Source organism: Podarcis erhardii (assembly GCF_964252035.2).
Source record: "Podarcis erhardii genome assembly, chromosome: 14".
Taxonomy (NCBI): Eukaryota; Metazoa; Chordata; class Lepidosauria; order Squamata; family Lacertidae; genus Podarcis; species Podarcis erhardii.
In genome coordinates, this window is record NC_138503.1 from 39,078,773 (window position 1) to 39,091,930 (window position 13,158).

Genomic DNA, 13,158 nt, shown 5'->3' on the forward strand with positions numbered 1-13,158 from the left:
TCAAAGCTCTGTAATTTGACTTTTTCACCATCATACTCTATAATTTCACTATATTTTGGCCAATTTGAATCCATATTAAGTTTTTTAACTGCTCTAGCTTCCATTGGTGACAACCATCTGGGTGTTTTATTTTCCAACAAATCCTTATATCGATTCCAAACATTATATAAAGCTTTCCTGACAATATGATTTTTAAAGCCTTTATAGATCTTTGCCTTGTCATACCATAAATATGCATGCCAGCCAAAATTGTTATCATACCCTTCCAAATCTAAAATATCTGTGTCTTCAAGAAGTAGCCATTGCTTCAACCAGCAGAAAGCTGCTGCTTCATAATAGAGTCTTAAGTCCGGCAGCGCAAAACCCCCCCTTTCTTTTGCATCAGTTAAAATCTTAAATTTTATTCTGGGTTTTTTGCCCTGCCAGACAAATTTTGATATATCTTTCTGCCACTTCTTGAAACAATCCATCTTATCTATAATTTGTAGTGTCTGGAACAAAAACAACAATCTCGGCAATACATTCATCTTAATAACAGCAATTCGGCCTAACAAGGATAATCTCAATCTAGACCATGTGTCAAAATCTTTCTTCACTTCCGACCAACATTTCTCATAGTTGTCTTTAAACAAATTCATATTTTTAGATGTTAGATTCACCCCTAGATATTTCACCTTTTTTGTTATCTCCAAGCCAGTTTCTCTTTGAAAACTATCTTTTTCCCCCATCGTTAGATTTTTTTCCAGTACCTTTGTCTTTTGTTTGTTTAATTTAAAACCAGCCACCTGACCAAATATTTCAATTAACTCTAAAACTCTTTTTGTGCTGGCTCCTGGCTGTTGTAAAGTCAAAACTAGATCATCTGCAAATGCTCTTAACTTATATTGTTTAGCTCCGAGGTGTATTCCTTCAACCAGCTGGTCCCTTCTAATCATATTCAACAACACCTCTAGGACCGATATAAACAATAGAGGGGATATTGGGCAACCCTGTCGTGTCCCTTTTTCTATTGGAATTTCATCCATGACTACACCATTCACAATTAATTTAGCTTTTTGCTCTGAATATATTGCACCTATACCGTTTTCAAAGTTTTGGCCTACCCCCATCCCATGGAGATTCCTCTTCATAAAACTCCAAGAGATATTGTCAAAGGCTTTCTCCGCGTCCACAAAAATTAGAACTGCTTTTCTATTTATATCAGTCTCCAGTAGTTCCAAAATATCTATAATATTCCTTACATTATCTGACATATGTCTCCCTGGGAGAAAGCCTGTTTGATCTTTATGAATCTCCTCTAACAACACTTTTTTAAATCTTTTTGCTAAAATGTCTGCAAAAATTTTATAATCCACATTTAAGAGTGATATAGGGCGGTAGTTCTTAACTTGATGTTTCTCAGTTTCTGTCTTCGGTATAAGTGAGATGAATGCTTCTTTCCACGATTCTGGAGCCTTTTTCCCCTCCAAAATTTGGTTACACACTTCTTTCAGTGGTTGTATTAACCATTCCTTCATTTCTTTATAATATCTTGCCGTCAGTCCATCTGGCCCTGGTGATTTTCCTAGTTGCATATTCTGGATGGCACCCTCGATTTCCTGATTCGTAATTTTTTCATTTAAACTCCTCTTATTTTTTTCCGAGATCTTTGATAGTCCATATTTTTTAATAAATTCTTCTATCTCTTGTTCATCTTTCGGCCCTTGTGCATATAATTTCTTAAAGAAACTTTGAAAACAATGACTAATTTCATTTGGTTTATTTATAAATTTTCCCTCTACTTCAAGGGACGTCACAGTGTTCAGCTTTTGTCTCTTTTTCAATTGCCATGACAGCAATTTCCCACATTTGTCAGCTGATTCAAAAGTTTTTTGCCTCATTTGTTTTATTTTCCATTCTATTTCTTGGTTCATCAGTTCCATGTATTGGGTCTGGTAGTATTTTATTTCTCTTAAAATCTCCTGAGATTTTGGTTTTGACCTCAGTTTCTTCTCTCCTTCTTTCATCTGATTCCAAATTTTTTCTTTCTTCTCATTCTGTTGTTTCCTTTTTATCGAATTTTGTTGAATTAGGAAACCACGCATGACAGCCTTACTTGCGTCCCATATTATTCTTCTTTCCAGATCTGTTCCTAGATTTATTTCAAAGTAATCTTTCAGAGTCTTTTGGGCCTTTTTTACAATTGCTTCATCTCTAAAAAGGGTGTCATTCATTCTCCATCTAAAAGTTCCAGCTGTTGTCAATTTCATTTCCATCTTTACTGCGTTATGATCAGAGCAAGTTTTTGGGCAGATTTCTGTATTTTTAACCCTTGGTGCCAGATTACTAGAAATCCATATTTGGTCAATCCTGGTCCATGTCATTTTTGCTTCAGAGAAGAAGGTCCCCTCTCTTTCCAGAGGATTCCTTGTTCTCCAAATGTCAATCAAGTCCATTGTGTCAGTCAGTTCAAAAAAAGTCTTTGGAAGTCTCCCATCCTTAGAGATTACTTGTCTTTGAGCTTTATCCATGTTTGTGGAGACAACTCCATTCATATCGCCCATCATTATAATTTTATAGTCCATAAAATCGGTTAATGTCTCATGCAACTTCTTGAAAAACTCAGCCTTCCCCTCATTAGGTGCATAAATACCTACAATCAAAATTTTTTCTCCTTGCATTTGAATTTCCACTGCCAGAAATCTTCCTTGTTCATCCTTGAAAATCATTTTTGGTTCCCATTTCTCCTTAACATAGATCACCACTCCTCTTTTCTTAACCTTATCTGAGGAAATAAATTCCAGTCCTAATCTTTTATTTGTCAAAAGTTTTCTATGTATTCTGGCAATATGAGTTTCTTGCAAACATATTATGTCTAATTGCTCTTTCTTTAATATATGAAACACTTGAGTCCTTTTTCGGGGATGGTTAAGACCATTGCAGTTCCAACTCAGAAGTTGCAGAGACATATTTGTTATTGGGTGTCTTTTCCACCAACCGCTCCAAGTTCTTGTTCCTGATCAGTCGGTGCTGGAGTCAGTCCAAATGATAAGTTTGCAATATCCGGTATTTCCCTCTCACTCACGGTTCCTTTCTGAAAGTCCTCAAAATTTCTCTCCAGAAAATGTTCCTTATCTTGGATTGTTTTTATTTTAATTTTCTTCCCTTTAAAGTTAAAGGACAACCCTTGTGGGAACTCCCATCTAAATGGAGTGTTGTTTTGTTTCAGCAAGTCCACTAAGTCTTTAAATTGAGTCCTCACTCCCAAAAAATATTTAGGAATATCTTTGTAAATCTGTATTTGAGAATTCTTAATAATCAGTGCCTTCTGGAAATGTAGGTTCAATATTTTATCTCTTTCTTCCTTGGATCTTAAAGTGATTAAACAATCCCTTGGTTTCTTGCCTTGCTTCCTGCCAATCCGGAAGGCTGTAGTTATTACAAATTCATCTTCTTCTCCTTCTAATTCATCAGTCCAAAATTCTTGAAATTTGTCTGTGAGAAATTCCCCAAGGTTGCCCTCTTCCTCCTCTGGTACCAGTCTCAATTTCAGATTCTTGCCTTTCCTCTCCAGTTCCATAAGAGCTAAGGTTGCATCATGTTCATGTACCTTCTTTACAATAGGTACAAATTTTCCCTTGACTTCCTCGGCAGTAATTTTAGCAGTCTCGGCTATTTTCCTTGTTTCCGTACTTTCTTGTATTAAACGATTTATAGACTCTGTGTTAGACGATATTGTCGTTGTGTTCAAGTCCAATCTTGTTGTTAATTCTGTCAATTTCTTAGAGTTCTCTGTAGATTGCTTAGTGAGTACTTCTAAAGATTGATTTATTTTGAGCAGTGCCTGTGTCATAGAATCCATTGATGCTGTTGTTACTTTTTCTTGTCCAGCTGCTGCTCCTGATATAGAGCTTCTTTTCTGAGCCTGCTTTTGAGCTTGCTTTGTTTTGCTTCTTGTTGATATTTCATCCAGTGGCGTGCTCATAACTCAAGGTCGTTCCCACAGGAAGATTGCAAGTGGAAAAACCCAGTTCTTGCCTCAGTACTGCAGTCTTTCTTTTAATCCTCTAGAGGGAGAAATTGTATCCAAGCAGGAATAACAAAGAAACAGGGAAGCAAGTAGCCATACAATGTCCCAAAGGAGATAAAATCCAACCCAAAGTCCTACTTTGTTGCCATTTGAAAATCTGGGTCTGCCAAGTAAAGTCCCGTTACTATGTTTCAAATATAGTCTTACTTTGTATCCGTAGTCCTCTCTTTTTTGACAGTTCGTTTCTAGGCGCTCACCGCTCAGGCAGCCTGATCAAAGGTATCGGCAGCGGAGAGTTTCCCTTTCAAAGCTTACTTCTTCTAGCGGGTTAGATTAAGCCAAATTTTCCTTCCCCCCTACTCCCGCTCCGTGGGGGGGAAGGTCTTTTCAATGTCGGGGTTTAGCAAAGTTCAAATAAAACGTTCCCTTTAAATACAGCTAGCTCTTTTCATTGCTGCGTTAATCGTGCAGTTCCGGGAGGCTGACTTCCTTAATTTTGCCTTTCCCGTTTTCAGCCGAATCTTCTTAAAAATAGTCCTTTTCAAATATTTTGTAATTCCTACTCACAGGTTTTGTTGCCAATCTGTAATTTTCAGGAAGGAATCGGCGCTCTCCATCAATGGCGACGCGGCTTCGCTCCACGAGCTGGGTTGCGATCCTCAGCACCGCACTCACACCCGATGCCGCTCCGGAGCCTTTAAAAAGGCTCCTTCGCAATACCGGGGGGTGCAAAGGTGCCCACCGAATCTCCTTGTTCACAGGCTTCAGCGCCTGTGATTTTAGGGGTCCCCCGCTCGCCGTAGCGGGTCAGACCCGAACCCGTGGAGCAGTCCTGCCTCGGAGCTCAAGGCAAAGACCGCCATTAAGATGCTGGCGCCGACCGGAAGTCTCCTTTGTTGGCAAGCTTTTTAAGATGCTGTCTAGCCCATTAGGGTCCTGTATCTCATCAATCTGACCTGCACCTTGCCACGCTTTACCTGAACAGCCCCATGTACTGTATCCTGAAATAGAAAAAATACATATACATTACTGGTTACAAAAGTGATGGGGAGCCCAGTGGCAGAGCAAGGTGGGTGCAGTCCGCCCCGGGTGTCATCCCTGAGGGGTGTGTGACATCACCACAGGCAGCACCCCTCCCGGGATGTTTGCCACCACTGGCGCACCCGCCTGGGAGGCTTGCCAGTTCACCCCCGCAGGTGGCTAGCCTCGCCCTGCATGTGCGCCACTCCGGGTGCCAGAGCAGCTAGCTCCACCACTGGGGGAGCTTCCAGCTGATGGGCACAATCTGGCTCCAAAGACCTCTGAATCTGGCTCTGTCACTCTCCATTATGCCCCGCCTATTCTCTCTAAGCCACACCCCTACTAAGCCACACCCCTTTCCCCTGCCCTGCTGAGCTACAGCAGGTGAGCACTGAAGAGGCAGATTTCAGGGAGAAGAGGCTGATAGGTACAACTATGAAGATTACTTTGTGGTCCCCAATCAAGAAAGCAGGGAAAGAAAGCCACTTGTTTTGAAAACTTTTGGGAGGTACTCTTTCCCACCCCTTTGTACTTTTAAATTTCACAATGAATCCTCCTTTGTCAGAAACACAAGGGACCTGATAAGATGCAGATAGCAGAGCTGAGAAGGAAGGTGCACATCAACAGCTGTCTTTGTCGCCTCCTTGTATTCTTGCGAAGTGGTCGTGAATATTCTCTTTTTGCATTTAAAATTACAGAGTTTGGCACATGGAAGCTTAAAGTCTTGTGCTCATTAATGTTATTACATGTCCTGACAGCGCATTTGCTTTTTTTATATATTAAAAACTCTTCCTTGTTATTCATTCTCTAGTTGCTATTCTAAATTATAAATGTGCGTGGTTCAGCCCTTCCCTGAATTATATTGTTTCAGTGAAAAGTAAATCTCACTACAAGGAGACACTGATTTTGGGACACAGATTCCAGAAATATTTACCATGTGTGAAAAAAAGAGACACCTATAATGAGCGGGGAAATCAATAGAAAAACAAAAATGTTAAGTTAATATAATCCGTGCTTCATTTGAAGACTGGGTTTTTAAAAGTAATTTCCTTTAAAGATGCAAGAGTTTCTAACAACGCCTATCTACTCTCAAGTTACAGGTGGGTAGCCGTGTTGGTCTGCTGTAGTTGAAACAAACAAACAAACAAACAAAAATTCCTTCCAGTAGCACCTTAGAGACCAACTAAGTTTGTTACTGGTATGAGCTTTCGTGTGCAAACTTAGTTGGTCTCTAAAGTGCTACTGGAAGGAATTTTGTTTGTTTGCTTGCTTTATCTACTCTCAAGTAATTCCCATTGAGGTCTGTGAGATTTACTGCCAGGAAGTAGGTTTTTGGATTGCAAAGTAAAAGAGCAATCCTAACCCACAACCCACACTGTTTCAGTAAAGTTTCTGAATAAATTTGATTTCTCTTTCTCCAGGCTCACAACTGAGTTAACAATCCTAGACCTTATTATTTCCTTCCCTTTACCTCCAATATTCACCTCCTCTGAGGCAGGGCAATCTTCATCTTCTATCCTCCTGCCACTTACTTACATTTATTGCATTTCTGTCCCACCTTTTTCTGCAAGGAGCTCAAGCTGGCGGACAGAGTTCTCCCCATCATCATTTAATCCCCACAACAAACTTGTGAGTTTAGGTTAGGTTGAGAGGCAGTGATTGGGTCCAAGGTTACCCAGTGAGTTTTATGGCTGAATATGATAAACCAGGTGAGAGGAACAAGGCACAAACCTGAAGCTTGGATCAACAAAAGAATACAGAAAGTAACACACCCAAATTTGGGAGGTCTGTATTAAATCAGACTTCACTGATGAGGCAGGTGCTTCAAAGCTGCAGTTCTGTGACTCACCACATGGGGCAGTGGCACATAGAGGAAGTTCCCAGCTCCTGACATATTGCTTTGGAAGAGATTCTGTCCTGGAAAGAGTAATGTTCTGGTCTGCTTAGAACAGCTGTTCAACATGCATCTCCATGTCACAGAGACTCTCGGGCAGCATATATCATTTTTTACACAATTCTCCCCCTATTATTATTATTATTATTATTATTATTATTATTATTATTTATTCACTTATGAGGACTTTTTATCCTGCTTTTCTGTTGTGAAAGCAGCCCCCCCCCCCATGGTAGCTAGCAATTATATTCTGAAAGATAAGCAAGTAACATACAGTAGAAAATCAAGGAAAAGCAGAAGAAACAGAAAGAAATCTATATGCAGTAAAAAAAAGCTAAACCAAAAGAAAATAAACAAGCAGCAGAACATCTCAACTGCTGCCTTATCCTGGTTCTTAGGAGAAGGCCATGGAGCAACACTGCAGGTAAATTATAGCACAAGGGCCTCTCTTTTTTTCTTTAAAAGTTGTAAAAGGTTCATCCTACTGTGGTTCCCCAAAGGAACACCAAAAGACACAGGCTTTAAGAGATAAATTAGGCCTTTATTCATACAAACCTACGTAGGGTTAGCCTCCTAAAAATATATAAATAAAATCAGAGGGATGCTGCCCTTTAATGATGCCAGGCACAATCCTTTTACACATCCAGCTACACAGGTGGTTACCGCTTAACCAGTCAGACAGTTACAGCAATCTTTCCCTTTCCAGTTGCACAGTCACAACATACTGTCATCATTCTTGAACCATGCAGAAATCCTTTGGCTCTTCTGACTAGCCCATCCCATCCTTCTCATGTGGATACACAGAAGCATCTATCAGTGTCTTCATTGTCTTCTGACTAATTGCTCTGTATATTAGTGGCCTGCCAATGTCTGCATGTATCTATGTTTATATTTTTGTTCTCTTCTTGACCTAGGAATTCGTGTAATTACTATGCTTGGCCGATCTCCTAGTGTTTTGTTCTATATGTTTGCATTCAGTGGTGCTAAGAATTGTAAGGGAACACAGGCTTGCTCATATTTAAAACAGTCTGTTTGTTCTACTAGGAAAGGTTTCTGAAGGCTCATACACAGATGTCAGACTGCAAAGCTCTATCTGCACAAAATGAATCCAAAGATGAAATAAAATGGAAAAATTCTGCTACATCTCCTGATGCACTCCCTGCCCTATTTGACTGGCAATGCAGTGGAGGAGAAACTCAGACTCAGGGGAAGATGCCTGCATAGGCCCCAACTCTTATTCTTCTGGCCCTGGTGCTAAGGGAGTGAGTTCAGTTGACTTCTGCCCTCTAGCCTCTGGTTAAGTGGACTCTTTAAAGCAGGGGTGGGCAGCATATTGCCCTCCAGCTGTTGCTGGATTCAACATTCATCTCCCTGACCATGCTGGCTAGGTTTGATGGGAATTGTAATCTAACAAGATCTGGAGGACAACAGCTTGCCTATCACTGCCCCAGATGGTTTGAGATCAGGTTATGAGAAGGACTGCTTGACTTGTATGAGGCTGTCTGGACTCCAAAATCAGCCTCTCATCTCTGATCTCTGGCCCATCAACAAGGCATACTAGATCAGGCTTCCTCAACCTCGGCCCTCCAGATGTTTTGAGACTACAATTCCCATCATCCCTGACCACTAGTCCTGCTAGCTAGGAATCATGGGAGTTGCTGATACAGGATTTTGGTCGGGTGGCAGGATTTAAATTAAATAAACAGAAAACTAAAGTGTTGGGAAAAAATTTGACAGATACAGAGTCGGAAAGGTTTCAGAGAGAAACAGAACTAACTATGGTTAAAAAAGTAAAATACCTAGGGGTAAACATAACAGCAAAAAACCTGAGTCTATTTAAGGATAATTATGAAAAATGTTGGTCTGAAATTAAGAGAGACTTGGATAGTTGGACAAAATTGAAGCTTTCTTTGTTAGGCCGAATTGCTGCTATCAAGATGAATGTATTGCCAAAAATGTTGTTTTTGTTTCAAACATTACAGATCGTGGACAAAACGGAGTGCTTCCGGAGGTGGCAGAAAGATATATCCAGATTTGTCTGGCAGGGCAAAAAGCCCAGAATTAAGTTTAAGATATTAACAGATGCGAAAGAAAGAGGGGGCTTTGCCCTGCCAGACTTAAAGTTGTATTATGAAGCCGCAGCTTTTTGCTGGCTAAAAGACTGGCTACTTCTCGAAGACACTGACGTGTTGGACTTGGAAGGTTTTAACAATGCTTTTGGTTGGCATGCATACCTATGGTATGACAAAGTTAAGATCAATAAGGCCTTTAAGAACCATATTGTCAGGAAAGCAGTGTTTAATGTCTGGACAAAATACAAAGACTTACTGGAAAATAAAACTCCAAGGTGGCTCTCACCTCTGGAGGCTAAGGCCCTAAAAAGACCCAATATGGAGGCTAAATGGCCAAAATATTGGGAAATATTAGAAAAAGATGGAGACAATTGGAAATTGCAGAGTTTAGAGAAAATGAAGGATAAGGTGCGAGACTGGTTACATTATGCTCAGATTAAAGAAGTTTTTAAAAATGATAAAAAGTTAGGGTTCCAGGTGGAGAAATCGAAGTTAGAAACTGAATTGTTAGAACCAAAGACTAAGGTATTATCTAGAATGTATAACTTGCTGTTAAAATGGAATACACAAGACGAAATGGTCAAATCGGTTATGATAAAATGGGCACAGGACATTGGGCATAACATTATGTTTGAGGACTGGGAAAGGTTGTGGACCACTGGGCTGAACTTCACCGCATGTAATGCTCTGAAGGAAAATGTAATGAAAATGATATATAGATGGTACATGACCCCAGTTAAACTTGCCAAAATATACCATTCGTCTGATAATAAATGTTGGAAATGTAAAGAAAACGAAGGAACATTCTTTCACCTCTGGTGGACATGCCCTAAGGTGAAGGTCTTCTGGGAAATGATATATAATGAGCTGAAAAAGGTATTTAAGTATACCTTCACTAAGAAACCAGAGGCCTTCCTTCTGGGTATTGTCGGCCAGAAGGTGTTAAAGAAGGACCGAACATTCTTTATGTATGCAACAACGGCAGCAAGGATACTCATCGCAAAAAACTGGAAAACTCAAGATCTACCCACACTGGAAGAGTGGCAGATGCAACTGATGGACTATATGCAACTGGCCGAGATGACAGGCAGAATCCGTAACCTGGGAGAAGAGAAGATGGAGGAAGACTGGGAGAAATTCAAGAAGTATCTACAAAAACATTGTAATTTGGTTGAATGCTAAGAAGGATGCTAGATTATAAAAAACTGGCCACCACTAAATTAGATTTGAAATTTGATGATAAGTGAGACTAAAGAAAATACAAAATTTTTTGGAAGAAGTGCTAGATTATATTTGAATGAGTGGACATGAGATTGTAAACAAGTTGATAATTTGTGTGGAAAAAACTTTTAACGATGTAAATGGGAGCGGGAGACGTGAGGAAGTCCAAAGAAGTGATGAAATTATGTCTGTGATAGAAGTAAGACTGTTTATTATTTGTGCATTTATATTTAAAAACTTTAATAAATATTTATAAAAAAAAAAAGGAATCATGGGAGTTGTAGGCCAAAACATCTGGAGGGCCGAGGTTGAGGAAGTCTGTAGTAGATTGACAGATGTGCTTAGGGCTTTTTCAGCGTTGGCTCATTCTTTGTGGAATGCCCTCCCCCAGAAAGTACATTGGACCTATTGCTCCCAATTTTTACTGTAAGTCTTTATATATTTTTTTATTTCAGTATGCTGTTTTATTAATTGCTGTGTCTTGGTGGAAGATTTGCGGCACATTTTAAGGAGTCTCATGTAGATTTCACTTGATAATGTTCATATTGTTATGTGTCGTGAGGATGCTGTTGCCATCTATGTTGTTCCTGTCTCTCTGATAGCTCAAATCAAAACACGGGTGAGCTGGAGGTGACAGGATGGGACAGGAGCAGCTGTGTAGCATTACCCAGATGCTCACAGCAGCTGCATAAAAGGCAGGATGTTGGAATGCGAGAGAGAGGTCCCAGAGAGATAGATAGATGGAACAGACAGATATTTGATGGCTTTACAGACCATAGATGGGCTACAGAGCAAGGAAAGTGAAACTAGGAGAGAGAAAATTGGATTATAATGAGAAATAAAGGTACAGGGAGACATAAGGAAACAAGCCCAAGTTTGTAAAGTCCAGCGGCAAGCAAGGAGAGAGAAAGGGAAAAGTTCAAGGGTGGGGAAAGGAAAACTCTACAAGAGAGAACATGAGGGGCTACAGGTAGGTGGAGCTAAACTATGGAAAACATGGTAGCTTACAGATCCACCAATTGGTGAAGGTTCTACCTGGTGGTCTTTTCCCAGGAGAAGAAGGGACTTATAAACATTATTACTTCAATGGAAACTAGGAATTCATGGCTAATATTCATTCAATGTTAATGGAACTTAACACAGTCTGGATGCAACTTTGGGGTTATTAAGGAAATCAGAGTTCAGTTTATAGGTAAAAAACACACAAAAAACCGATTTATCAAATCAATGAAATAGAATTTGAACACAAATTTTTAGAGGTGGAAAAAGTTCAAAGCAGGAAGAATATACCTTGGTATATATACCTTGGTATATACCTGGTCTCTTGGCAGGAGGCTCTAGTTATTAGATAAGAACATACAAAGAGCCTAGCTAGATCACACCAGTGGCCCATTTAGGCCAGCATCCTGTTCTCATAGTGGCCAACCAGGTTCCTCTGGGAAACTAGTAAGCAGGATCTGAGCACGCCAACACTTTCCCTACTTGTGTTTCCCAGAAACTGTTATTCTGAGGTCCTCTGCCTCCAACAGAGGAGGGAGAACACGCCCATCGTGGCTAATAACCACGGATAACCTTTGCCCTCACATGAGCTACGGGAAGTGTTATACTTCAGATTCCACATGGAAAAGTCAAGTGCACTTTCCTGTGTGTATGCCGAACAGTAAGCTTGATTTCATAATGAAGCTTCAAGAATAAAACTTCCTTAACCAAGATGAAACCGTGATTTCTTCATCGCGACTTCTTAATGTGTTTGTGTGCTTGTTCAAAAGAAATATTTGGCTCCCCAACAGGCAATTTTTGGCCTGAATATTGAAATGGGTGAACATTTCATGCAGCTCTAGTAGAGTTGTACCATTCTCTGGATTGCAGCCAAGAGCTGCTTTTGAAATACAAATACCTTGGCTATTATTGAATAGCTGCCAGAAGCTTTTGGCTCCCCCTCCCCTTTTCTTTCCCTGTCTGGAAATGTTACTTTCAGCTAGACTAGAAATTTTTTTTTTAGTCCTTAAAGTAGATAGCCTATCATTTTTCTGACAGTGAAGGGTCAGCCAGCAAGGGCAAGGGAACCAGGATCTGACATGTGGATCCATACATTAAACAAGATCATTTATTTCCTGCTTCCCATCTAAAGTTTGTTCCAAGTCTTTGGGCGACACGATTCTTTCTCTGCAGAAGGTTTTAGGAAACGCCACCAACCCAAAAGAGTCCCAATTCTTATTCTGCAACCCTCAACTTCTCTGTCCTCAAATAGGTGTTCTAAACCCAAGAATGGGAAAAATTCAGGCTAGGGGCCAAATGAAGGCCTCCATCTCTCTGTCTGGCCCTCAGGACTTTCCCCAGTCACTGGCCATTCTCCACACCTTCCTCCAATTCTTTTGCTAGATGAGAACATCTTCTTGAGCTATAATTATGCCTTCCTTTTGCTTGCCAAAATATAGCATACTCTCCAACATTTATCCAAAGAAACTAGGGACATCTGTTGTTGTTGTTGTTGTTGTTGTTGTTGTTGTTGTTGTTGTTGTTGTACCCCACTCATCTGACTGAGTTGCCCCAGCCACTCTGGGTGGCTCCCAACAAATATAAAACCCTAATAAAACACAAACATTAAAACTTCCCTATAGAAGGCTGCCTTCAGATGGCTCAGGGGTTGCATAACTCCATACCCTCCAACATTTCTCTGATGACAATAGGGACATCCTAAAGAAAAGCGGAACATTCCAGGATCAAATCAGAAACCGGGATGTCTTCTGTAAATCCAGGACTGTCCCTGGAAAACAGGGACACTTGGAGGGTCTGAAATACTGTACAAAACTAAGAGTCCCACCCATTGTTCCACCCACCCCTGTTATATGGCCCCCAGAAGGTTTCCCACAAGGAACTACAGTCCTTGGACTGAAAAAGTTCCTCTACCACGTCTTGTGGCAACAAACTCTATAGTTTAA